Here is a 27,953-nt window from a genome sequence, read left to right on the forward strand (position 1 = left end):
AACAAAGCTGTGTATTTTCATGTAGGCTTGATGAAGAGTAGGTGGTCGTGGAGGAACATGGTAGGTTAAGGAGAATGAAGGACATTCAGTAAACTGGGGAAAACTTAGCAAGTCCTATGCATGAAGATTCTTCTTGGTACCTCTATGTTTTGGAGATAAAGTTGCCTCTTTCCTCTGAGTATCTTCCAGGTACATGGAGGGCACCTCTTACATGAAGGTTTTTTTTTTTTTAACTTTGAATATTTTATTCATAATCTTGAAAGAAGGTACAATTTATTTTCATTTTCATCTTTCTTTGTAAGATAGCAGCATCGCATGAAACTGAAGGAGAGTTGGTAAAAACAAAAGTATTTTGACAGCTTAATAAATATTGAATCATATGTGAAATAGTGATTTAAATTTAAATTTCTAAAATCATTCTCTTCTATAATGAAGTTCTAAAATGTTTTAAAAATATTCATTTCTGAAGGACTTCCACTGTCTAGACTATGGACCTGTCAAAGTTCAATTTCATTCAGCTCAGTTCCATTCCACGAACGTTCACTCAGTGCACTCTTTTTATGTCCGAGCCAGCTCTAGATGTCCAAAGACAGGTACGATCTCAGTGAGCTCATCTCCTCCTCAGGGAAAGGACTGAGTCACATGAAGTTTATATGACTCTTCCCTGTTTCAGGGAAGAAGGGCAACAGGAGGAAAACGTCAGAGTGACATTCTTGCTTCTGCCATTTTCTCTAACTCCTTCAGCTTAAAATATTCAATATTCCAATGTGCCATATTTTGGGGTAGCATGTCATGAACCCCATCACAGTGGTGGAATGAGAAGGCACCCTCAGGAGAAGAGAGGGCTCTCCTGAATAGGGAGATATTGAGAACAGGCTGGAGGCCTCATGGACCAGAGCACAGGTTACAGTAGGATTGAAGGGAAGAGGCTTGAAATTCCACAGGAACAGAGGTGCAAGTCTTCCAGGAAAGAGGGATGCACTGTGCAGGCCTGAGGGTGAAGGAAAAAAGGCAGCAAAAGGCAGACGTTACAGGAATGAGAGAGCATCACACATCAGAAGGCACGTTTGACCACTCCTGCAAATTCAAAGACAGTGAATAAGCAGATCCCACTTACAAGGGCCAAAGTAAATAAATAAACATATTGATTTTAAGAAAGAAATGAAAAATACTTAGAAATAAATGTCACAGGAAATGGGAAAAAACCAAGGGAGACTAAAAACACTCCCAAAAGACACATAACGGACTTGAACAATGGAGATACTCCTTACTTAGGGATAGAACAATCCAACATAATAAACTTGTCCATTCTTCCTGGATCAATGAACAAACTTAACAAAATCATAATAAAAATACTAACATGTTTGTGTTTTCCCTTGGGCTAGACATTTGATGCTAAAATTCATATAGATTCTAAAAAATATGGAATTAATTGTTAAGGAAACTCTGAAAGGAATTGGAAATGGTCTTAACCCCATGAGGTATTAAAATGTGCCTTAAGCGTCTGCAATTAAAACCACATGGAAATGTTCCATGAAGAGATAGACAAAGGAAAGAGAATGGAAAGTCCAGAAATAGATCCAGCTATAAAGTAAGCTTGTATATGATGAAAAATGCATCTCAAATTATTTGTTAAATTATGAACTTTCTTGTGAATGATGTTGGCATTGCTAGATTCATTTGTAAGAGGATAAAATTCTTCACATAAGGAGAACCCCAAATGATTAGTGATCTTAACACTCAAATCATACGAATGCTCCAATAAAACATTATCTTGAAAGGAGGAAAAAACTCAAAATCCAGATGCAATGAAAGATTGATACATTTAACACTGTGCGTGTATGTGTCTGTTATGTAGGAAATCAAACAGAAGCAATGATCAAAGCTAAAATAAAAGAGCACGCTTTTCACCTGAAGAATTTAAATCTGTGAATAAAAATGCTTCACCTATTTTCATATGACTAAAAACAGAGATCAATTTCTAGATGCATCTTTGTGAAATTTATAAATCTCAAGGCAAAAGGTCCACCCTGCAAGTATTTAGTCAGAAAAGTCAATTTACCTGCAAATTAAGAAAAATAACCCTTGTCTCAGACTTTTCCCTCATAATGAACATCAGATATAAATAAGAGTAACATTTACAAAGATTTAAAGGGGAAAGGTTGTAACCCAGAAATCTAGACTAAACAAGTCTTCCTTCATCTGTAAAGGCAAAAGTAAATAGTCAAGGCTTTAAAAAGTAGTTCATTTCCATGCCATTTCTTAACAAGAGAAAAAAAACACACAGAAAAAACAAAGAAACCCAAAACTGAGTACATATCAAAGCAAAGTAAAAAACTTGAGAATGTGGAAATTATGGCAGATGAGTTAGAGAACATTCAGATTTATTTTAAAAAATTGTAATAATTATTAAAAAATATTGTTGAAAACATAGTGCATATAGTTTTTAAATGCTCCAGAAAGTAAAAGCAGCCCTCCCCTCACACACACTCACACACAAACATACACTTCTAAAATCTCAGATCATTGCCACCAAAGTTAGAACGTTGATGCTGGAGAAGAGTAAGAAAATAAAAAGCTGCTAATTTAAAAATATTACGTAAAGAAGCATCAATAGAAACTGTCTTTACTTGGCAATAATAATTAAATGTATATCAATTAAAGTGTATGTTTTAAGATTTAAAAAAACTTAAATAATTAAAAACATATGTATACACATTTCTAGTTGCTACATGTAAAATAATTTAAAATAGTCATTGCCTAATCCAAAGTCATGAAGATTCCTGTGCACATGGAAGATTGAGGTGCCAGCCCAGGAGTTTCTAAAAGGCAGAGTAAAGTCTACCTTAATATCAAAGTATTTGGAATTTACTTTTCCCCAGAGGAACAGGGAAGGTCAATTGTGCACTTAAGATTTTTGCCACATTTGAAAGCTACAAGAGAATGGGAGACAAAGAACCAAGCTGGAACCAGAGATAAGAAGTGGATTTGCCCCAGTCTTTCCTGGCTGGAGACAGTAACCCACCAGGCTTTCAAATCTCTGAAGGGTCTTGCCTGACTAACAGAGAAGAACCAGAGATGGGTTGAGTCTTATTAAAAATGCATATGTATAATTGGAACACGGGGGCGGGGCGGGTGGGAGACAGAGAGAGACAGAGACAGAGACAGAGACAGAGACAGAGAGAGAGAGAGAGAATGGAGCAAAAGCAGTAACTGAAGAGATAATGGCCAAAAATTTGCCCAGATTGATAAAAGTCAATCCACAGATTCAAGAAACCCAAATAGTTCAGCAAATGTATAAGAAAGAAAGAAAGAAAGGAAGAAAGAAAGAAAGAAAGAAAGAAAGAAAGAAAGAAAGAAAGAAAGAAAGAAAAAGAGAGAAAGAAAGAGAAAGAAAGAGAGAAAGAAAGAAAGAAAAGGAAAATCATCCTTTGGTACATTATAGGAAAACTGCTAAAACTTAGCAGATGAAGTTAAACTTTTCTTTCAGAAGCAAATATATATCCATATATATCATTGTTAAGAAATAAACATTAAGATATGTTAAAACTAGTTATTCATCATAAGAAATTAAGAAAATAATGCCAAAACAAATTCAAGTTTCAAAGGAGAATGCTTATAATAAACATAAAGGCCCAAATTAAATGATCAGTGAGAGAAAAACATACACATGGCCAATAGGTAAAAGAAAAGATGCTCAACATCACTAATCATTAGAAAAATTAAAATCAAAGCCACAATGAGAGGGCTTCCCTGGTGGCGCAGTGGTTAAGAATCAGCCTGTCAATGCAGGGGACACGGGTTCGAGCCCTGATCCGGGAAGATCCCACAGGCCACAGAGCAACTAAGCCCATGTGCCACAACTACTGAGCCTGTGTTCTAGAGCTCACAAGGCACAACTACTGAAACCTGTGTGCCTAGAGCCCGTGCTCCGCAGCAAGAGAAGCCACCGCACGTGCACTGCAACCAAGAGTAGCCCCCGCTCACCCGAACTACAGAAAGCCCATGCACAGCAACGAAGACCCAATGCAGCCAAAAATAAATAAATAAATAAATTAATTAATTTTTTAAAAACCCAGAATGAGATATTACCTCACCCCTTTTTGGAATAGCTATCATTAAAAGGACAAGAAATAGTGTTGGCAAGCATGTGGAGAAAAGGGAACCCTTGTGCACTGCTGGTGGGAATATAAATTGGTGCAGTGACTGTGGAAAACAGTAGAGAGGTTCCTCAAAAGATTAAAAATAGAGCTACCATACAATCCAGCAATTCCATTCTGGGTATTTATCTGAAGGAAATGAAATAACTACCTGAAAAGATATCTGCACCTCGTGTTTATTGCATTATTTACAATAGCCAAGGTATGGAAACAACCCAAGTGTCCATTGATGGGTTAATGTATAAAGCAAATGTGGTAGATACATAGAACAAAATTTTATTCAGTCAGAAAAAGAAGGAAGTCCTGACATTTGCAACAACATAGATGGACCTTGAGGGCATTATGCTAAGTGAAGTAAATCAGACAGAGAAAGACAGATACTGTACAATCTCTTATTTATGGAATCTGAAAAAAACAAACAAAAAAGATCTCATAGACACAGAGAACAGATTTGTGGTTGCTGGAAAAGGGTTGGCAGGGGGGTGGGGTGGGGTGGGGTGGTATGGGTCAAATTATTGAAGAGGATCAAAAGGTACAATCTTCCAGTTATAAGAGAAATAAGCCTTGGGGGTGTCACACACAGCATGGTGACTATAGTTAACAATATGGGATTTGAATGTTTCTGTAGGAGAGTAAACCCTGAAAGTCTCATCCCAAGAAAAAAATTATAACTATGTGAAGTAATGGATGTTAACAGGATTTCTTTGGTGATTGTTTCACAATATACAAATATATCAAATCTCCAATGTGATACTTCAATTATATCTCATTAAAAAAATAGTCATTGAAGAATACCAGAATATGCCACCCCAAAATATACTCTTTGGCATAGGAAATATTTTGAGTCAAAGGCCACTGAGAACCAGTAGACACAGGACAAGCTCTAAGAACAGGGTATAGATTTTCCTTCTTTAGAGGAAATTTCCATTTGTAGAGATGTGTCCCTCTACTGTACCTGGGAGAAGAGGACCCTTAACAGGCCAGAAGGCACTGGCTTAAATCTGCACAACAAACCTTACTGAACACCTCTTGTTCAACCATAATTTTCCTGGTCACCTTCATACAAAGTGCCTCCCTGCCCAGAAGCTCCCAGACCGCTTTCCTCGTTTTCGTACTGAAGCCTGAGTTCTAACCACCACTTGGGGTGACTGAGTGCTCCTATGTGTGCATACACAATGCATGTGTTAAAAACTTCTGATTGTTCTTCTCTTGTTAACCTACCTTTGGCCAGTCTAAGGTAGAAGCCCCAGCAGGAGAACCTAAGATAGATGCAGGAAGAGCTTTTTCTCCCTAACATCAGGAAACGGGAAAACAGTTGAATGGATAGATCAATAAATCTGAAATCCAGTTATTTGAATAAGAAAAACTCAATGAAAGATATGCATTCCCTTTTCATTTTTACTCTTTTAATTAAGTAAATTTGACTCAAATAAAAATACATAAATGTGGGACTGAAAAAAATTGATGAGATTACAGATTCAGAGGAAGCTACAAAAATAAGGGTAAGTTTATAAATACACTTTCTATAAATAAAGTTGATATTTTTATGAAAAAGGACAATTTTCTGGCCAAGTATAAATGATAAAACTTTACTTAAAAAGAAACAGAAAATCTGAATAGGCCAATTACTATTGCTTGTTACTGAGAAGGTTATTCAGAATATATAAAATTTACTCCGAAAATTTTCAAGTTCAGGTGGTTTCATACTCTATACTGTATATAATACCACACATGGGCATAAACATATACAGTTATATATAAATCTCTATTTATTTTTGTGAATTAGACTCACTTGATACCAATGCTTGAGAAAGCATCAAAACCATGAAGCTAAAAAAAAAAGCATGAGACACTCTCACATATGAATATAGGTGCAAAAATTCTAAATGGAATTCTAACAAATCAATTTCAATGCTAAATAAAAATGAGAACATACCACAATTAGATAGAATTATTCCAGGAATACAAGGATCACTCCATGCTAGGAAATCTATCAATTTAACATATCTTATCTATAGTTCAAAGTAAAAGCTAGACAAGGATCTCTACAAATACTGAAAATGCATTCAGAAAATTGACAAATTTTTAAAAAATTAATAGACTTTTTTAGAGAAGTTTTAATTACAAAAAATATTGAACAGAAAGTATAGAGAGATTCCATATACTCTGGGCCACAATTTCCTCTATTATTAATATACTGCAGTCAGTTGGTACATTTGTTACAAGTGATGAGCCAATATTGATACGTTATTATTAAAGTCCATAGTTTGCATGAGGGTCTACACTTTGTGTTGTATCTTGTATGAATTCTGACAAATGTATAATGACATGTAGCCACCGTTAGAGTATCATACAGAATAACAGTTTCACGGCCCTAAGAATCCTCTGTGCTTCCCTTATTGATCCCTCCCTCTCCCCAAGCCCCTGAATTTTTCACTATCTCCATAGTTTTAAATTTTTCAGAGAACGGTAGCAGAATATGCCACCCCGAAATATGACTGTAGGAGTTCAGGACATGACTCCCCAAAATATGCTGTTTGGTACATTGATTATTTTGGGCTAAAGGCATTTAAAAAACAGCAAACTCAGGGAGAGGCTTTCTCCAAACTCCCCTTATCTGCCTAAAGACAGAGCCTCCAAAAGGAACACAGTTGTCATAAAGCCCCTTCATCAAACAAGGAAAATTGACTCTTGTCACAGGAGAGATTAGAAGTCAGCATCACACCCAGACAAATTTTGTTACCAACTATCATCCCTTCATCTATTATTCTAGAGGCCCCCATCTTCTTTCCTAAAAATCATTTACTTTTCCCTAAAAGGCTTACATCTCCCTTTCCCTTACCCTAATAAGATGGTATTTAATCCTGAATTCTAAGCCACCTTGGGGAGTTCCGCATTTTTCGCTGGTGTATGTATACATATATATCATGTATATATGAGCTATACATGTGAATAAACTTCTGTTTGTTTTCCTCTTGTTAACATATCTTCCATTACAGGTCTTGGCTCAGAACTCAGAAGGCTAAGGGGAAATTTTTTTGTTTTCTCCTACGATAGGAGTCCTACAGTATGTAGCTGCTTCAGATTGGCTTCTTTCAATTAGCAGTATGTGTTTAAAGTTCCTCCATGTCTTTTTGTGGCTTACAGCACATTTCCTTTTATTGCTGATTAATATTGCATTGTCTGGATGTACCATAATTTGTTTATGTGTTCACCTATTGAAGGACATCTAGATTGCTTCCAAGTTTTAACTGTTATAGTTAAAGCCACTATAAACTTTTCATGTGCAAGTTTTGGTCTGAAAGTAAGTTTTCAACTCATTTGGATAAATACCAAGAAGGGTGATTATTTGACCATATAAGAGTATGTTTAGTTTTGTAAGAAACTGTCAAACTGACTTTCAAAGTTGTTCTACCAGTTTGCGTTCCTACCAGCAATGAATAAGAGTTCCTTTTGTTCCATAGCCTCACCAACATCTGGTGTTGTCATTGTTTTGGATTTTGGCCATTCTAATGGTTGTATAGTGGTATCTCCTTGTTTTAATTTGCAGTTCCCTATTGATATTGAGCATCTTTTCATATGCTTATTCGCTATCTATATATCTTATTTGGTAAGGTATCTGTTCAGATCTTTTACCTATTTTGAGGTTTTTGTTTTCTTATTGCTGAGTTTTAAAAGTTCTTTGTATATTTTGGATACAAATCCTTTATCCAATATGTGTTTTGAAAAAAAAAAAAACCCTCACTAGTCTGTGGCTTGTTTTTTATTCTCTTAACAGTGTCATTTAAAAATTTTTTTTTTAATTTTAATGAAGTCACGCTTATTTTTTTTTAATTTTATTGTGCTTTTGGATCTAAGAAGTCATCACTAAACCCGAAGTCACTTAGATTTTCTCCTATATTATCTTCTTGAAGTTTTATAAGATACACTCAAAAAAAAATAGAAGCTCTGAATTAGTCAGCGTTCCCACTAGATTTTTTAAATAGAGAGTTTAATGAAGGGACAAAAAACAGGCTTGGCAAGGCTAACAAAACATATAAGGGGTTGTGAGGCACCTAGAGATAGTAATCATGGTAAGCTATTACCACCCTAGGGCTGATGGGAAAAAGGGAAGAGTTGGTGCTGGAACCTCATGTTGAAACTTTACTATCTTTGTGAACTCAACTACTACTAATGAGTTCATGCCTAGGCAGGGAGAGAGCAGAGGGTGAAATATCCTTACCTCTTCTTCATATCTTCCAGTGTCATGTCAGTGACCCTAGCTGGCAAAACCCACTAGAAGGCCGTCAGCAAGGGAGGCTGGGGAGTGCAGTCTGCAGAGGTCATCCTCCTGGGGGCATAGAGCAGAGCACAGATGGGTGGGAAATCCATGTGGGAGAGGACACGTGATGAAGAATGACTACAAGCTCCTTGTATCGTTAAAAAATCCATATGTCACACTCTAGACCATTACGGAGCCAAGTTCAAAGCTGAGTTCTAGCATTTAGCAGCTGTGTGACCAAGGACTGGTTAGTTAACATCTCTGTTTCCTTTTCTTTTTTAAACTGAAGTATAGCTGCTATACAATATTACATAAGTTACAGGTGTAGCATCTCTGTTTCTTTATGTTTAACTGGGGACAATAACAATGCTACATTATAAATATTGAGATGACTGTATTAAATGTATATAAAGTAGTGATGAGTACTCAATATGCCAGCCACTACTACTACTACTATTATTTGAGTCTTTGTTATTAGAGAGAGAGGAGAAGCAGGAAGCCTAATCAGAAATGTAAGCACTGTTTCTCAACACAAGACAGAATCTCTATATGAAATTAACAGCCAAAGACATACCTGACAGTCAAATATTAACACGTCCCCACTAAAACCAAGAACCAGTGAAGGATGCCTTCTACCACCACTATCATTTAAGGGTCTAGAAATTTTAGCCAACATAGTAAGATATGTAGCATTGGGAAAAACAAGAAATTTACCTTTTTACTACTTTTAGATAATGATGGCTCTCGGTCTAGAAAGATCCCCGACCCCCACTTTTAAAAATGAAGTGGGTAGACAGTTAATGAATTTATAAAAATTAATGGCTTTTATAAAATCCAGGAAAAAATCTAAGTATAATATTTAATGGAAACAATTTCCCATTTATAATGATAACACAAAATATTAAGTGCCTAAAAAGCTTTATAAAAATTTTGCAAAAAATGTGAAGGTAGCCAAAACACCTGATAGCTACATTAAAAAAAAAAAAGAATGTGTTAAATAAAAATCACCCCATTTTGAATATTGAAAAGATGTCAGTTCTTCCCAAACACATTTATATGTTCAATGCAATTGCATTTAAGTTTCCAGTGGGATTTACTCTGAAACGTGTTCAAGTAAAACTAAGATTCATCTAGAAGAATAAATTCATGATCAGAGCTGAGAAAAGTTGAAACAGAAACAAAATAAAGAAGACTTACTTGTGATATTTGTCCTACTAGATATAGAAACATAATTCAATATTAATATAATCAAAACAGGTGGTGGTGGCACAGAAAACATTATCAGAATAAAGGAATGAAATAGAAACTCCAACAACAGAATAAATATGTAAATATGAAGTAAATGTAGATATGTATTTTGATACAATACCCCCAAATAAATACCAGGTGGATTAAAGATTTAAATGTGAAAAATTAGCCATGATAAAAATCCTGGAAGAATAGCAGAGTATTTGTGTACCTCAGAACAGAAAAAGGCTTTTTAAGTGTAAAAGCAATACAAAATAGTCACAACAGAAGACTGATAGGACTGCATAAAATAAAACCTTTCATATCTCAAAAGTCAGCCCCCTTCAGCTTTTCATAATAACAGCTCTTGCTGCTGATTCTGAGGTTTATGCTTCTAGGTTTGAACTGGGACAAGATTAGAAAGTGTGTTATCCTACAGATGGGTTATCATGTAGACAGCCGCTGGGATGTTTCTTCTTGGAATGAAACTTAGGATTTCATTGTGCACTGATATATTAAGTCATTGAAAATATCTCCCCAAACTTCAATCCAGACAGATCTCTGTGTCTTCAGCACACTGCCCTTGGAATTCAGAGAGGCCCGAGTTCCAGATGCAGATGGGAGTGTGCTGGTCAAAAAAGGGTAACAGTCGCAATTATTATACCCATTTTGCAGAGGAGAAATATTGCTCTCCCTTACGAACCAGCATTCACTTTCTCTGCATGAGGTTGTATGTGTTTCTTATTCATAGGAATTAGAGATTAGCTGGGCAAATTTTTCCCCATCGTTTCCAAGATTGTGTTATTATTTATAAAATAGTTTGATTACACTCAATCTAAATCAATCCACATTTCAGTAAGGACATGAGAGCTTTATGTCTAAAAATTAAAAATAAGACAGTTCATCCTGTCATGATTTCCATTCAAATGTTTTTCCTAAACAATAACAGTAACAACAACAACAAAAACCTGACATCTTAACAGTCCATTTAGCTTTCATTTAATGCCATTTTTAATATTTAGGCAACACAGACCCACATTATGCATTTCCCAGTCCCGGAACAACTTACATGATTATGGAACGGCTGAGGGGCAGAGCATAAAAGCCATGTCTTTGTGGTCAGACCTGTTGAGAGCAGTTGTCATCGCCAGCACTTAGCAACTGCATGATCTTGGGCAAAGTTCTGGCAGCTCCTTCTGTTACAGTCTCACCAAGTAGTAGGACTTGCTGTCAGCCGGGCTCCAGAGCTGGATTCTTCAAGGTCACTCATGTTGGCTCCGATGCCCATGAGTTCAGCCATGGTGGAGATGTTGTCATTGCTTTTTGGTCATTATGCTCTCTGTTGTTCTTCTTCTCTTTATATGTTATGTTATTTCTCCAGTAGCTACCAACCAGCCCATTCTCTCAGTCTTTCCCTGTTCAGATCCTAATGGGAGAGAGTCTGATGGTCTAAGAAACTCACAGCAACCCTTTTGGAACAAGAGACTTGGTGTGCAGGTCTGGCCACTCTGAGGTCACTGGCCACTGATATACTGGCTGCCTTTGGGTCAGATCCCTGGTCACCCCTTTCTCAAAGGCCACTTAATGCTACTTCCTTCAATATTCTGCAGAAGGCAGGGTTTCCCTTAGAAGAGGACAGTGGGAGAGCGGAGATTGTGGGCAATGTGCCCATTACAAGAGTGCAAATCATCATAGTAAACCAAGTGAGCATTTGCAGAGCACTTACAATGAGCCAGACGTTGCATTAAACATCTAACGTGCCTTAATTCACTGGAGTCTCACAACCAGAATATGAGGGAGATGGGGTTATTGCTATTAGTATTTACCATTTTACAGATATAGAGCTTACAGTGGTAAACAACTCGGTCAAAATGTTAAGACCAGTAAGTGGTAGAGTTCATTGGCTTCCAAAGCCTATGCTCTTAGTTGTTAAACTCTATTGTATCAGATGATATCTCTCTGACTTTGGTTTCTTCATCTATAAAACAGGAACTACATTGCAAGGTTGTTTTTAGATTTACAAGCAACATATGCAATGCATTTATCTCAGTATATGACATATAGTAAAATAAAACATGGAAATAAAGAAAAGAATGAAGAGTAATGGTGAGAATATATATATGGATAAATCTAGATAAGTACTAATTGTATAAATAATAACATCAAGATCATGAGATTTAAAATAGAAAGTTAAAATCAACAACAGCAACAGCATTTTAATAAGTCAAGAATGCATATTGTAATCTCTAGGGCAAATAGCAAAAAACAATTAAGAATAATTTACAAACTAATAGAAGGAGAAATGTAATTATAAAATACTAAATAAATCAAAAAATCTTAATAAATGACAGAAAAATCATAAAATAGTCAAGGCAAATAGAAAACAAATAGTAAGATGGTAGATTCAAACCCAAATTACAGTAAATTTTTACAGACTAAGTATTCCAATCGAAATCTAAAGATCCTCAGACCAGATAATATAATAAAACGAAGCTTAACATACTGCTTGTAAGAGACATACCTTAAGTATGAAGATACCAACAGGTTGAAAGTAAAGATAGGAAAAGTACTGTGCAAACCAAAAGTTCCAAAGTCAGAGCTAAAAGTGGTTCATTTAAGAAAAACAAAAGTTTTAAATTTAAGATGAAACAATGTTAGATTTGTGTGTACCTAATAACATAGGCTCAAAATACATAAAATAAAAATGGACAGATCTTCAAAGAGAAATAAAAAAATCCACAATCATGTTGGGAGGCTGTATACGTCAGGGTTCTCCAGAGAAACCTGTTTTGGCTCCAAATACCTTCAACTGATTAGACGAGGCCCACCCACATTCTTGAGGATAATCTCTTTTACTTAAAGTCAGCTGATGATAGATGTTAACCACATAGAAGAAATACCTTCACAACAACACCTAAACGATTTTTAAAATTTTATTTATTTTTTTATACAGCAGGTTCTTATTAGTTATCTATTTTATACATATTAGTGTATACATGTCAATCCCAATCTCCCAATTAATCACACCACCACCACCACCCCCGCACTTTCCCCCCTTGGTGTCTATACATTTGTTTTCTACATCTGTGTCACTATTTCTGCCCTGCAAACCAGTTCATCTGTACCATTTTTCTAGGTTCTGCATATATGCATTAATATACGATGTTTGTTTTTCTCTTTCTGACTTACTTCACTCTGTATGATGGATCTCTAGATCCATTCAGGTCTCTACAAATGACCCAATTTTGTTCCTTTTTATGGCTGAGTAATATTCCATTGTATATATGTACCACATCTTCTTTACCCATTCATCTGTTGATGGATACTTAGGTTGTTTCCACGTCCTGGTTATTGTAAATAGAGCTACAATGAACATTTTGGTACATGACTCTTTGAATTATGGTCTTCTCAGGGTATATGCCCAGTAGTGGGATTGCTGGGTCATAGGGCAGTTCTATTTTTAGTTTTTTAAGGAACCTCCATACTGTTCTCCATAGTGGCTGTATCCATTTACATTCCCACCAACAGTGCAAGAGTGTTCCCTTTTCTCCACACCCTCTCCAGCATTTATTGTTTGTAGATTTTTTGATGATGGTCATTCTGACAGGAGTGAGGTGATATGTCATTGTGGTTTTGTTGAATAACTAGTTTCTAAAGCCTGTTCAAGTTGACACAGAAAACTAATCATCACACAGACTTAAATGTATTTTTGAATATGTGTTATATTTCAATTGAAAAAAAAATAGTTAACAAAAGTTAAGCCAGTGGGTTGGTAATTGTTACAGGTGGTTTCCCCAGGAAGTGAGCTCTGAGATGGAGATTATCATGCAGGAAGTTTAGGGATTGTTCTTGGGATCAACACCCATGGAAGGGAGAAGGAAGCAGAATTTGGGAAGAAAGAAGTTCAGCTCAAGGCAGTATCAATAAGAAACTCTGCCCATCCTCGAGGGAGATCAGAAGGTGGAATGACCTTTCTGAGCTCTGCTGAGTTGGGCCAACAGGGCTGGCCTTTATGCACCCAAGTCAATTGAACATTGGACATGGGGCACCCTGGAGAGGGTGTGTGACCGTGGGTGAGGCAGCTGTCTCCTGCTGAGGGAATTCCAAAGGCGGCTGACACTGGAGGGCCTTGGGTGGCAGGGCTCCAGGTCGCTTGGGCCTCCTTCCATCCTCTGGGGAACCTGGGCCACACATCACCGTGTGTGGGTTTGGAGTCGTGTTAGTTTTCTTAACATGTTTACTTCATTGTTGGCATGATGTCATGTCTATTATTTTAAACAAAATAAAAGAAAGTTGTTAGTATCCTTTGATGCTTTCATAAAGGGAACTTATCTCTGTGCCCTACCATATTATATAGTGGTGGACATTCTTACAAGGTCAAAATAGCTCTCAACTCTAAGAAGAACCCTGGCTGGGGTTCCAGAGATTCCAGTGTGTCACTACTCCTCATCCCTGTCAGTTTCCTGGGTCTCAAATGTCCAATACAAATGTTCGTCTATCAACCAAGAAAGCTCAACTTGGGTCATGGATACTCAGTGGGAGTACTCTTGCCTCAGCACGTGGAGGCCCATGGTTAGCATCTTCTGGATCTGGGGGTGGATGGTGGAGAATAATAATTAATAAGGACCTACTGTATAGCACAGAGGACTCTACTCAATACTCTGTAATGACCTATATGGGAATAGAATCTAAAAAAGAGTGGGTATATGTGTATGTATAACTGACTCACTTTGCTGTACAGCAGAAACTAATACAACATTGTAAATCAACCATACTCCAATAAAAATTAATTTTAAAAAGGAATAGAACCGTTGTAACAATGATTTGATGGTTGATCTCTTCTCCTGTTCCCTTAGCTCCACCTCACTGAGCAAAAATGAAGAAACTTGGACCCATCTTTTTTACTGTGATAAAGGAACTTCATTCATTCAAGATGGCATTTGTTAACCTATTGTGAGTAAGTATATGCTTTCCTATTAATGAATCGAATCCTTAGAATGTTGCCTCATTTACAGACATTGGTTATGAGTATGACCAATGACTGACTGTAATGCTTCATTGGAAACTCATCATGGAAGATATAGACTTGCTCATCCATTTCCCAGACAGGAGTTTGGCTGCCAACGGGAAATACTGAACAGTGAAAAACTCCAGATGATGAATGTACAACAAAATAATGGTTAAAGTTTTTAAAATGAGTATGGTAATAAAGTGTGCATGAGATGTTTTGTGTAAGCACAGGTAACTGGACCTTTTCTACTAGGGTTCTTATCCTTAAACAATTTGGAATACTTTGCCCTATACGATACCTGATGGGCAACTATATAATGATTCTTCTGAGTGACTCAGTTCTCGTCTTCTAAGTAAATGCATAGATACTGTATTAGTTAGGAACAAAACAAGATATATATATATATATATAGAGAGAGAGAGAGAGAGAGAGAGAGAGAGAGAGAGAGAGAGAGAGAGAGAGAGAGAGAGGGCTTTATTATAAAGTATTGGCTCACATGGCCTTGGAGGCTGAGAAGTCTGGCAATTTGAGCAAGCTGAGCAAGCAATCTGCAAGCTGAGACTCAGGAAAGCTGGTGGTGTGGTTGAGCTAGAGACCCCGTGGTGTAGGTTCCAGTCCGAGTCTGAAGACCTGAGGGCCAGGAGCAACATGGGAAGGAGGAGACTGAAGTCCCAGGACAGCAGTCAGGGAGAGAACAAATTCAACCTTCCCCTGTCTTTTTGTTCTACTCAGGCCCTCGATGGATTGGATGATGTCCACCCACTCTGGGGAGGGCCATGTGCTGTACTCAGTCTACTGATTCAAATGCTAATCCTTTCTGGAAACACCCTCACAGACTCCCAGAGATAATGTTTAATCAAATATCTGACCCAGGGGCTTCCCTGGTGGCGCAGTGGTTGGGAGTCCGCCTGCCGATGCAGGGGACACGGGTTCGTGCCCTGGTCCGGGAAGATCCCACATGCCGTGGAGCAGCTGGGCCCGTGGACCATGGCTGCTGAGCCTGCGTGCCCGGAATCTGTGCTCCACAATAGGAGAGGCCACAACAGTGAGAGCCCCGCGTACGGCAAAAAAAAAAAAAATCTGCCCTTCCCTTGGCTGAGTCAATTTAACACATAAAATTATCACAGATACAAATTGAAATTAAATAATAATAATATAGACCCTTGTAAAGTGTATTTTCAAACAAAATATGTTGGTAAAAGCAGTTTAGGAGCATCAGATAAAAAACACAATAACAATGTATTGGGCATTCTGTGTTTGCCCCTTCAGGTCCACTTCCATCCTTCCTCACCATGTTTTGAGCCCCAGGAGACTGACCTCTATGAATAGAACTAACTGGGCTCCTTTGTTTATGACTGCCTGGGATTTGGCCCATGGAGGCACCAGAAGAGTCTGGGGCAAGAGAACCAAATGGTGGGGTATCTGTTCACCTTTTGAAGCCAAACAGGACGTTGTGGGGCTCCTCGGCATGGAAGCCTTTCCATTTCCCCCATTTCTTGTTTGTAGGGAATAGACTCCAGCCTCCATGAACTTCCCTGAGTCCCAAAGGGCAGGTTCAAACAGTTGCTCATCAGGGAAGGAAGGGGATGCAGAGACAAGGGAGGAGCAGTCAAGAAACAGTAGTGCAGCCTTGGGGCAGGTCCTGGTTCCCCCTCAAGGGATACACACAACAATATCTTTGAGCTCTTTATAGAACTAAAACCCTCAATGAATGGAAAAGGTACAATCCTCATTCCAGAGAGAAGGTCATGGTTTGATAGCCTTGAGAACCAGAGAAGCTTATCTGGAGACCACCTGAGGCCAGATTAAAGGAGTGCAGGCCCTGCACACACTGTAATCTTGTCAGCAACCCTGCCCTTGAACCATTGCTATAAGACTCCTCACCAAATCCTCCCAGGTTGGGACATACAGTTTTTCAGGGCACAAGCCCACTGTGTCCCCCTTTGCCTGGCAAAGCAATAAAGCTATTCTTTTCAACTTCACCCAAATCTCTGTCTCAGATATTCGATTTGGCACCAGTGCACAGAGACCAAGTTTTCAGCATCACTCTCAAGCCACATGTTGGCAGCACAGCCCCTGTCCCCAGTCTTCTCCTATGGCTCCAATCTCAGCTCTTTCTGGGTCCTGGTCTCCCCTGTCACTGCCGTCCCCCCCAGTCCCGGAGGAATTCAAGGTTCTTCTGTGGTTGTAGTGCATGGACGTTTCAACATCTATTGTTGGTTTCCCATAGCCCTGCCCACATGTTTGTAAACAGTCCCCTAATTCAGCTCAGCACAGTCACGTGGTATGAGCACTGCCATGTTTCCCTCCAGGACTCTGACGGAGGAATCATTTACAGCATTGGACTGTGCCGCGTGCGTCTACCTACTACCCCCTCTAGGCCTCATTGATCAGGAATGTGAATCTTTTCTTCCCATGGCATAAATTGCCCTTAAAAGTTTACTGATGCTAAGTATAAAGAGGGCAAAATCAGAACTAGTTTCAGCTTTTTTAAAGAGGACCTTACATAAAGTTGGGATATATTAAATACAAGCATTCATATATGTTCTCCCCACTGCCTGCGCCAAGCAAATACACACACACACACACATGCGCACACGCATACCTGTAGCACGCACACATGCAGGTATGAACACATGCTCATGCGTGCACGCATGTGCACGCACACACGCAGCACACATACACATGCACGCAGGTACGAACACACACGTGCACGCACACAGAGCACACACATGCGTGCACACACATGCACACACACACCCCTTTTGAAACCTGTGAAAGCCCACGTTGTTTCCAGTTCCTAGAAATGAAAGCTCTGATAAGATCAATGGGCTCTGTCTCAGCAGTTTATTTAACCAAACAAGAACTCTTTACATCTCTCATTCACTCTGATTTCCTTTTTGCTTTTGGTTAAATTGAAGTTATTCATTTAATGTAAGATTTAGAGGTTTCTGTCTCAGCGCTTCTTAAGGCTGGCTACTTTTGTCTGCTCTTATTTTTATCTAAAAATCTAGATTTATCTATGATTCCAAGTATTGATGTTAATGTTGCTTTTTTCTTCCGTTCACTGAGTGGGAGTAGAGGCGTAGGTGCCACATTACTGCTTATGTTACATCAGCTTTAACATATAATGGAACATCACTCTTCTTGTGTACCTGGAACTTCTTAAAATTTAATCTTTTAAAATTGTGGCAAAATATATAAAACATTGATCATTTTAACCATCTTGACGTGTACACTCCGGTGGCATTAAGTACATTCATGATGTTGTGCAACAACCATCCATCTCCAGGCTTTTTTGTCTTCTTAAACTGAAACTCTGTCCCCATCAAATAATAACTCAGCCCCGCAGCCCCTGGCAGCAAAATTCCTTCTGTTTCTGTGAATTCAACTACTCTAGGTGCCCCATATAAGTGAAATCATACAGCATCTGTCCTTTTTTGACTAGCTTATTCAGCTTAGTGTAATTCCTTTAGATTCATCCATGTTGTAGCATGTGTCAGAATGTTCTTTCTTTGTAAGGCTGAGACATATTCCATTATGTGCGTTTATATATGTATACACGTCTATATATGCACATACTACTACCTTTGGTTCATCTATTCATCCATTGATGGACATTTGAGTTGCTTCCACCTTTTGGCTATTGTGAATAATGCTCTCACGAACAAGGGTGCACAGATATCTTTTTGGAGCTCTGCTTTCAATTCTTTGGAGTATATATCCAGAAGTGGAATCCTGGATCTTATGGGAATTGTATTTTTAATTTTGGAGGAATGGCCATACTGTTTTCTATAGCAGCTGCACCACTTATATTCACATCAGCATGCACAGGGTTCCAATTTCTCCATATTCTTGCCAACACTTATTATTTCCTGGTTTTTGCTTGTTTGTTTTATTTTTAAAATGTGGAGCATTCTTACACATGGTTACAAATCCATCATGGCCGTCTTCATCAAATTAGGAAAAAACATTCACATCACTCATTCTTCCAGGGATAGACATTAGTAAAGTTTCAAACTCAATAACACTGATAAATGTTTTCAACTTTGAGGGGGTATAACTGGATTTTAAAACTGCTTCTTATAATTCCAGCTGACAAACTCCTTTTCCACTGAACATGTTAAAGAACAATTTAATTTATCTCAACCAATATCATTGAGGTTCAACTATGTACCGGGTTCCATTCTAGGTGAATGGGCCCAGCAGTGAACAAAACTTAAAAAAAAGTACAAACCATTTGGAAACCTAGTATTAACCTTCCATATGTTAACTAGGAAGTAGGGTTCCTCCTGGCCTCATTGTCATGTCTCAGCTAATGAGTTCACAGCTCACAAAGGACTAGAGTGAGATAGGCACTAACAGATGGGATCTTTCTACAGCCTTAATTTGTGTTTGTCTGTGGCACTTACCACTTGTGATGCTTGTACATATTTTATTTTCTTACCAGATTTTGAGCTTCTTGAGGGAAGATTTCATCTATATTTTATTCCCCACCATTATCCAGTGTTTTGCATGTAAGCATTCAAAAGCTGCTTATCGTTCATTTGCTGAATATTAATCAACTGGCCTGAGCCTCTACAATTTCTTAGTCATTTCTGAAAAGGTACAGCTCCCATGCCAGGGAGAGTGGTAATTCTAGACCTCCAGATGAGAGTCAAACAGACAAGTCACCTTTCTGCCTGCTCCTGCTTTGGAGGGTGCCCCCTGTGCATGGGGTTGCTGGTCTGCACTCTGCCGCCCTCTAGATGACAGCCTTGCACAGACCTCTGGTCTTGTTGCTTTAGTTTGAATTTTCATAGAAAAAATAAATGAGCAAGTTGAGGTCTGTCTTCGAATGCATTAGGAACTAGAAGGGAAGCCCACTCCCTCTCCCACAGCAGGTTTGGTTAAGGCCCCCCAACATCTCCATGGACATGGCTTTGCCAGGTAAGAACAAGATGTGGCTCCCAGACACGTGAAATCGGGGAGTAAGTTCTCAGTTGGGAAATGCTGCTCCTCCTTCCTCTTGTTTGGCCCCAGGTGTTCTTTTGCTACTTAATGAGTCTCAATTCAATGAGTTACAATTAAAATTCTGAATTCTCTAAGTATATTTTCCGTCCAATTTCATCTGAGGCAATAAACATTAAATAACTCAGAGTGACTTTATTACTTAAGTGTCTCAGATTTGGGGGGACAGAATAATGAAGTGAGTCTCTTCACAGCATCCATATGACATGTAGCATCTGCAGAGGGTTGAAAGTCCCCAAAGCTCAAGTTCATTTCACCCAATCTGTCACACTCTATAAATATGAGTCAGGGCTAGTCTCCAGGTAAGAATGTCCCAGGGGTCTTTCTTGAGTGAAGATCTTATTTCATCCTTTTCCAGGAGAGGGGAGGGGTTAGTGTTTGAGAAAAACAACTCCCCAACTGGTTGTTACCTTTCTGTCTCCACTTATGAGTTGTCATTGTTTATTTCATTTATTTGTATTCCAGATACCAGATGAATATGAGATGTCGGCCCGAGATCTAGAAACATAGTTCCACTGGGTTCCTGGGCATATGAATCTATCTATGTTCAGCATTACTGACACTGAAGACTTACTTTCTCCAGAGATGGTTTTCCCTTCTAAATTCCCACCCTTCTCCCATCCTTTCTCTCTCCCTCCCTTTGTAACCTCACATGGCCCTCCTGTTCCTCACTCCCTCCCACTCTTTTCTGCTCACATTTTATTGAAAGTTTTATACTGTGGATGAATACAATATTGTTACCGAGTCCGAGCTCATACTGCTTGCTGCATGACAGGCCAATAAACCAAGAGGTGAGTTGTTGGGGCAAGAAATAGAGACTTTATTTGGAAAGCCAGAAAACCGAGAAGATGGTGGACTAGTGTCCCAAAGAACCATCTTACCTGAGTTAGAATTCAGGCTTCTTTTATACTAAAAGGGGAGGGGTGTGGCTGGTTGTTGCAGACTTATTGGTATCAGAATCCTTTGTTCTTACATCTGTCCATGTAGGTCAGGTCATGATGTTCCTGTAAACCTCCAACAAGACAAATGTTATTCTCTGTTCTGTAACTTTTTATCTCTATATGAATGGAAAAGTGTAATGCCTTAAAGGTCAGAGTCTTAAATGTCAGAGCCTTGGTAATGGGCTATCCTGTATATTTCAGGCTCTAGGCAACATTCTTAACTTGTAGCAAGAGCAATAAGATACAAAGGTTAAAGTAAAAGAAACAGATCCAATATGGAATCAGATTTGTTCTCCCCTGTTACAAATATGGCACCTCTATTCATGGAACTTACGTACTACTGCACTGGCTCCTGCAAAATTTATTGAGCATTTGCTAAGTAATATGCAGTTTTTTCTCATTTATAAGCACACAGTGCTAAAAATTGACATCATTTTTTCCTTTCTATTTCACAAAGCCATGTTAAGAAGATGAATTGATTCTCCCCTCAGAAAACTTTTTCATCTCCTGCTGTCTTTCCTTTCTCACTGATGACTTTTACTCCATACTTTCATCAGGTCATACCCAAAGTTGTGAGTTGAGTTGTGTCCACCAAAAAGATATGTTTGAGTCCTAACCCTCTGTATTTGTGAATGGACCTTATTTGGAAATAGGATCTTGGAAGATTCAATGAAGTTAAAATGAGGTCATACCAGATTAGGGTAGGCCCTAATCCAGTGACTGGTATATTTAAGGAAAGGGAAATTTGTACACAGATACAAACAGGGAGAAGGTCATGTAACAATGGAGGTAGAGACTACAGTGTTATGTCTACAAGCCAAGAAGAATAAACGATTTTTGATAAACACCAGAAGCTACAAGAGAGACACATCACAGATTTTCCCTCAGAGTCTACAGAAGGAACCAACACTTTGGACATGTTTATTTAGGACTTCTAGCCTCCAGAACTATGGGAGAATATATTTTTGTTGTTTCAGGCTACCTAGTTTGTGGTAATTCGTTAAGGCAGACCTTGGAAACTAATATGCCCAGTCAGTGCAATAACCATCAAATAGTTCTCCTTGCCTCCAAACACACTGTGTCCTCCCATCATTGATCACTGTGGCATCCTGCACATTACTTTCAGGGATGGGTTAGTGCCAGTCAAAGAGAACTCAGCCCTGGGAGGGGAGATAAGAATTTGGAAAGGAGATTCTGAGACTAGAAAGTGATTATCATTATTTAAACCATTGGATACTTGGAGAAATCTTGGGGTGGTCATGGATCACAGATCTTCCCCCAGACATGGAGTGGGGGGCTCAAAGTACAGAGACGCTACTGCTGCCATGTGGGTGACATACACACAATCTCATTGAGTCCTCTCTGCCACTACTTGCTCTTATAGGGAGGAAGCTGAGGCTCTGTGGGGTAGAGTTGCTGAGCTGGTCAAGTCCAGCCACAGAATTTGAACCCAAGACATTCTGCTCTACAGCCAGTATTCTTCCCTTCCATGCCTGTACTTCTATATCAGCACACCAGGTTATTTATTTTTCCTGGCCCTATTTTGCCATTTTCTTTTCTGGGTGTCTCTCTTTTTCCCTCTGCACCTGGTCAAAATCTGTTTATCCTTCAAAGTCCAGTTTAAATCTAGTTTTACCTGTTATAATTTCTCCCAAGCACCTCAGCCAAAATAGAGCTGAACTGGCTTCACCAAACAAAAATTAATGATATACAAATCATTCCATTTGGCACAATTCAGCACTTCCTATGTTATTCTTCGATTATTGTCTTGATCTCTTTGCATTTTTTTCTCTGGAGTTATGTTTTTCAGGATTGTTGTGAGCTCTTTGGGTAGAGTCCATAATTTATACTTCTTTGTATGTCTAGCAGGCCTGAGCACAGTGGCTTGCACAATGATGCTCAATAAACTCAGATATCTTGGTTCTCAGTACAACCATCTGCTCTGGATTTGTTAACCCCAGGACACTGAAAGGATCCCTTAGATGTCCTCAGTCTTGGTTCCCTTTTTTTCTGACATAAAGAGTTTGACCTGGCAGGTTTCAGTTTCTTCCAGTCCTATTAGGCTGGGACACTACTCTTTTGGCTTAAAGCCATGTCAGGAAGATGGGATGTGAGACTCTTCTGGCTCAATTCCTGGGCACATGGGGCCTCAGCAAGTTTCACCTGAACCAGATTCACCATATGGCTGAGCTGCAGTCATGACCTTGATGTTGGGAGGAAATGAAGGCCAGGTGTGATGCCAGCAGTGTCTCTTTGTGGCTCAGGTGTCTGCCTGACGTTCTGTCTAGTATACACATTGGAAAGTGCCAGATCCCAGCAGAACAGATCTGTCTTCCCACATATGCTCAGAAAGGTTCTGCCAAGATGTTCACACAAGAGCCATGGTCCTCGATGTTCTGGGGAATCATGCTCTGAATGGTAACAGTAGTGAATATACCTGTCCTTCTTCACAGCACCTTCTCGAAAAATAGGAGACGTAGGTGGACATAGATGTGTTAGTGTGTGTGTGAGTGTGTGTGTGTGTTGGGGGGGTGCTGGAATGAACACTTAGAGGGGGGGTTTGAAGCTCTGTTTTATCTTTTCTTATTGAAATGACACCCCTTCCCTGCTGTAATCTTATGAGTGCTTCTCCAACGCAGGTTCATAAAACCCCAAGTTCTACTGATGAGATTTGTGGCCAACTGAAGTTTTATAAGCTGGCAGACAAGTTTTTAAAAGTTTAAAGCATAATTTTTATATCCAGATGCTGACGGTTTGTGATGGTTTAGGAAGTGAGAACATTCCCTTGCTGGGTGTAGCATCTCCCTTTACTGAACTGTGTTAAAACCCCACAACCAACCATACATTCCGGCGAGAACCATCTAGACATGTTGAGAAAAGAATTCTCAATTTTGGTGTAGTTAACAACATCTGGTAGTGCCCACATAACACCCCAGCCAGAAAACTTTAGGGGGAGAAGACGATGGAGATTTTGTCCTTAAAGAGGGATCATAATAATTGACAATCATGCATAACTTTAGGTAGAGTTCTATAGAAAACAGGCAACATGAAGTAGTTTATTAATTTTTATGGGCATTAACTTTATTTTATGCTCATTTTACTGAGACAAATTCTTTCCTAGAATCCTGAGAAGTAAATATAAATGCACTCAACATTTGTACTCTTAGCAAAAGAATTCAAACTTTGTCTTTGCTTCAGAGGCAAACACTGTCACTATTACTATTTCAGAATGATTTTTATAATAGTATAGGTGTGATTATTTATTTGCAAATACCTTAAAAAAGTGGCAACAAAGGAATAGGTGGAGATTTGGGTAGTGTATTTCTAACTTTAATTACATGTTGTATTTAGAATTCAAAGGTAATACCCGATCTATGTTTTTCACATATATTCAACTTGAGGCTGCTTTATTCTAGGGCAGTGGTTCTAACCCAGGGTTGATTTTGACTGCCCCCCCCCCATTTCCAGGGGACATTCCAGTATCTGGGGACATTTTTGATTTTCCCTACTGTGGAGGGTGCTACTGAGATCCAGGGGGTAAAGGCCAGGGGGAGATGCTGAGTACCATACAACACACAGGAGAGTCCCTCACACCAAAACTAATGTGGCCCCAAATGTCCGAAGTGCTGAGATTGAGAAGCTCTGCTCTAAGGAAGAAGAAATGATATTTCTCTCTGATGATAACCCACCACTAACCTTTGAGCCTCGTTTTGTCCAGAACGGCTGAGTGGTCATGACCTGAAAATTAATTTCAGAAGAACTTCACATCATTGTTAGTGCAGAACAGAGAGGTTATATCCAGCCTAAGTATGATTTGCTACTTTAGCACCACGTGATAGCTTAGAGGACATTCCACACGTCATTGTCTGAAATACACCCCCTCAGCTTGCCTTTCTGACATTTTGTAGGAACCATGATTAATCTTCAGCTAAAGATGCTTCAGTGGTGGCCAGGTTTTACTCTGAAGGATACTACCACTTAGAAACAAAGAAAAGGTAAAAGGAGGAAGAAAAAAAGTTATGTTTTCATTTTAAACATCTCCAAAGCTTGATGGGGCTCACATAGGGAACCATTAATTATACCAATAGCTGAAAAGGTAATGCTCATGTTAAAAACACAGCTAGCTATCAAATGTTACGGCATCTGGGAGCACTAGAAGCTGGCAACTTAAAATGATTTTCCGAGGTAATTCTACTGCACTCCAGCATAATGTACTGGAGAGATGTTAGCATCTCACATCTGCTTCCCCTCAGGTCCTGCCCTCCTCTCAGAAGAAGTCCTAAAGTCTAATACAGCACCAGAATAAGGTAAGTCCAAATGTCTTGCTTGTTATTTGGCAACATTTTATTGCTATGCCATTGGATATTATTATTTAGAGACTATGTTGTTTCCTTAAACCTTTCTCGTACTGTGGGTGGGGGAGACTGAGCTCTGGGGGATGATTAAGAAAAGGAAGATGGGACTTCCCTGGTGGCGCAGTGGTTAAGAATCCACCTGCCAATGCAGGGGACACGGGTTCGAGCCCTGGACTGCGAAGATCTCACATGCTGAGGAGCAACTAAGCCCATGCGCCCCAACTACTGAGCCTGCGCTCTAGAGCCCGCGAGCCGCAACTACTGAAGCCCGTGTGCCTAGAGCCCATACTCCACAACAAGAGAAGCCACTGCAATGAGAAGCCTGTGCACTGCAACAAAGAGTAGCCCCTGCTCGCCACAGCTAGAGAAAGCCCGTGCGCAGCAGCGAAGACTCAACGCACAGAAACTAACACACCATTGTAAAGCAATTATACTCCAATAAAGATGTTAAAAATAAATAAATACCAAAAAAAAAAAGACCCAACGCAGCCATAAATGAATGAATGAATAAATAAATAAATAAATAATTTTTTTTAAAAAAAAAGAAGGAAGGGGATTCCCTGGTGGCACAGTGGTTGAGAGTCTGCCTGCCGATGCAGGGGACACGGGTTCGTGCCCCGGTCTGGGAAGATCCCACATGCCGGGGAGTGGCTGGGCCCATGAGCCATGGCCGCTGAGCCTGCGCGTCCGGAGCCTGTGCTCCGCAACGCGTGAGGCCACAGCACTGAGAGGCCCGCGTACCGCCAAAACAAAACAAAACAAAACAAAACCAAAAAAAAAAAAGAGAGAGAAGGAAGATGCCAGATTACACCTGATGCCCTAGGCTCCTGCAGTAGTGCTCACCTTAGGAAAAACGGTCCTTCATTCCCAGTTCACAGAGGGAACCCATTCCAGACTTCTTGTGATAAGCTCCGTTTCTTAACAGTATGAGGTTAATGAACTTCCTTATTTTGGGCAGGATGAGTAAGTGGAAAGTAGGAAAATCTGTCTGAGAGAGCCCAGTTCAGAGGCTTTAATGGCTTATGTGACAGTTAAGAAGAAAGCCCCCTCCTTTCAAAGCAGAAGGCTGCAGCGCTGTCATCCCCAATCTGGCAGCTATTCCTTAACCACATAAACAAGAGGGAAATTAAAATTTGATGGATTAAATAAGGGGGTGAACTGGTACTTATTTCCTAGCTAGAAATTACCATTTTTACTCTTTTGAATTGATAATTATCAGCACCATAGTTTATTCACTGTGTAATGAGGTCCTTTTAAGTTTAATTAAAATTGAGATGCTTTACAGTCCTTGCCTTCCCTTAAGAAAATCTTTCAAGTGTTGAAGTCCCTGATATTGGAAAGCTTTAACTGCACCATAGAAAGAGCAGAGCGGAAAGAGCTGGAGAAGGGTTGTGCCTCCTCATTTCCCATAAACAAAATCATGCTGAGGACTCAGGCAGGTTGGTGACTGTCAATTTGCCAAAGATTATGTTTACTGGAAGGTGAAAAGCATCCATGAGGGACCATGCATGTAGGGTGGTTTCTAATCATTTTGCCCCCTCTGCCTAATTTCAGAACCCCAGCAGCTCATCACCAAACTTCACATCTTGTCCTAAAAATATACATAAAAATTGTCATAAAAATCAAGCCAAAACAGATACCCAGGTTTGCACCTGTATTCCACACCAATGGAAAATCTGCTTATATTGAAATAAGGTATTGCATCAGTCAGGGTTCTTCAGAGAAACAGAACCAATAGAAGATAGATAGATAGACAGATAGATACTTTTAATTTTAATTTTTGAAAGTTTTAAAAGGCTCTATTTTAAGAAATTGGTTTATGCAATGTCAGGGGTAGCAAATCCAAAGTCTGTAGGTCAGGTTGGCAGGTTGGAAACTCAGACAGTCTCGAGGCAGAATTGCTTCTTCTTTGGGAAGTAGTTTTTGCTCTTAAGGTCTTCGACTGACTGGAAAAAGCTTAAACATTTTATTGAGGATAATCTCTTACTTAAAATCAAGTGATTGCATGTTAACTACAATGGAAAATACCTTCATAGTAACACTTAGATTAGCACTTGAATAAATAAATGTGTACGATTACTTTGTCAAGTTGACACATAAAACTAACCATCAAGGCAAGAAGCTTGAATGTTTGTTAGGACAGTGAACAGTGGATTAATGCATACTTAACTGAATGACACCCAGAAGGGCTCAAAGCCTTGAGCTTCCCTACCAACCCCATTCTGATCTCAACGCTGCTTCTGTTTTGAGGGTCTGGCCCACTTGCTCCAGTTCTGATCTGCTCTACTTTCCCCTGTCCTTCTGGTTCAGGAGCCTATTGAATTGTAGGACAGACTTCACCATTCCTTGAATGCCTATAGCACTCAAAGTCTATGTCCCATAATTTTTCACTTGATTCCCATTTTTATGGTTTACTTTACGTGGTTTAACTTGCCTCCCTGATTCAGACTATAGATTTCTGTAAAGTAGAGAATGTTTCAATCTTTTCTTATATGTAAAGTTCACAATCAGCGTTCAGGTAGATACTCAGAAAATACATTCAGACCTTTAGAGGTATATAGGATGGAAAAACTGGCAAAAATCATTAATTCGTTCATCAATGTTTCAAAATCAGTAATTCATTCTAAATGATTTACTCATCCATTCCCCTATTTGTAGTCCATCCATCCATCATCCATCCATCCATCCATCCATCATTCATCATGTATCTAACCATTTATCCATCCTTCCATCAAGGCATTCATCCATCATCCATCCATCCACTTATTCTTTTGAGAGTCATATGGCTTAAACTGAGAGATAGGGAAGTTAAATAACTTATGGGGGATGAGGCAATGTTTTCGTGGCAAGGTTAGGCCTGTCTCTTAATTTTTAGTCCTTTTTTTTTTTTTTCTTTTTTGCATTTCATCCACTTAGCTGCTTTAGGGGAGAAATTCCTGTCCTGTAATTCTTTGAGCCTGATGTAGTTGCTAAAATTTGTAACTCAAA

Source organism: Neophocaena asiaeorientalis, unplaced genomic scaffold, assembly GCF_003031525.2.
Source record: "Neophocaena asiaeorientalis asiaeorientalis breed wild unplaced genomic scaffold, Neophocaena_asiaeorientalis_V1.1 scaffold45, whole genome shotgun sequence".
NCBI classification, from domain to species: Eukaryota; Metazoa; Chordata; class Mammalia; order Artiodactyla; family Phocoenidae; genus Neophocaena; species Neophocaena asiaeorientalis.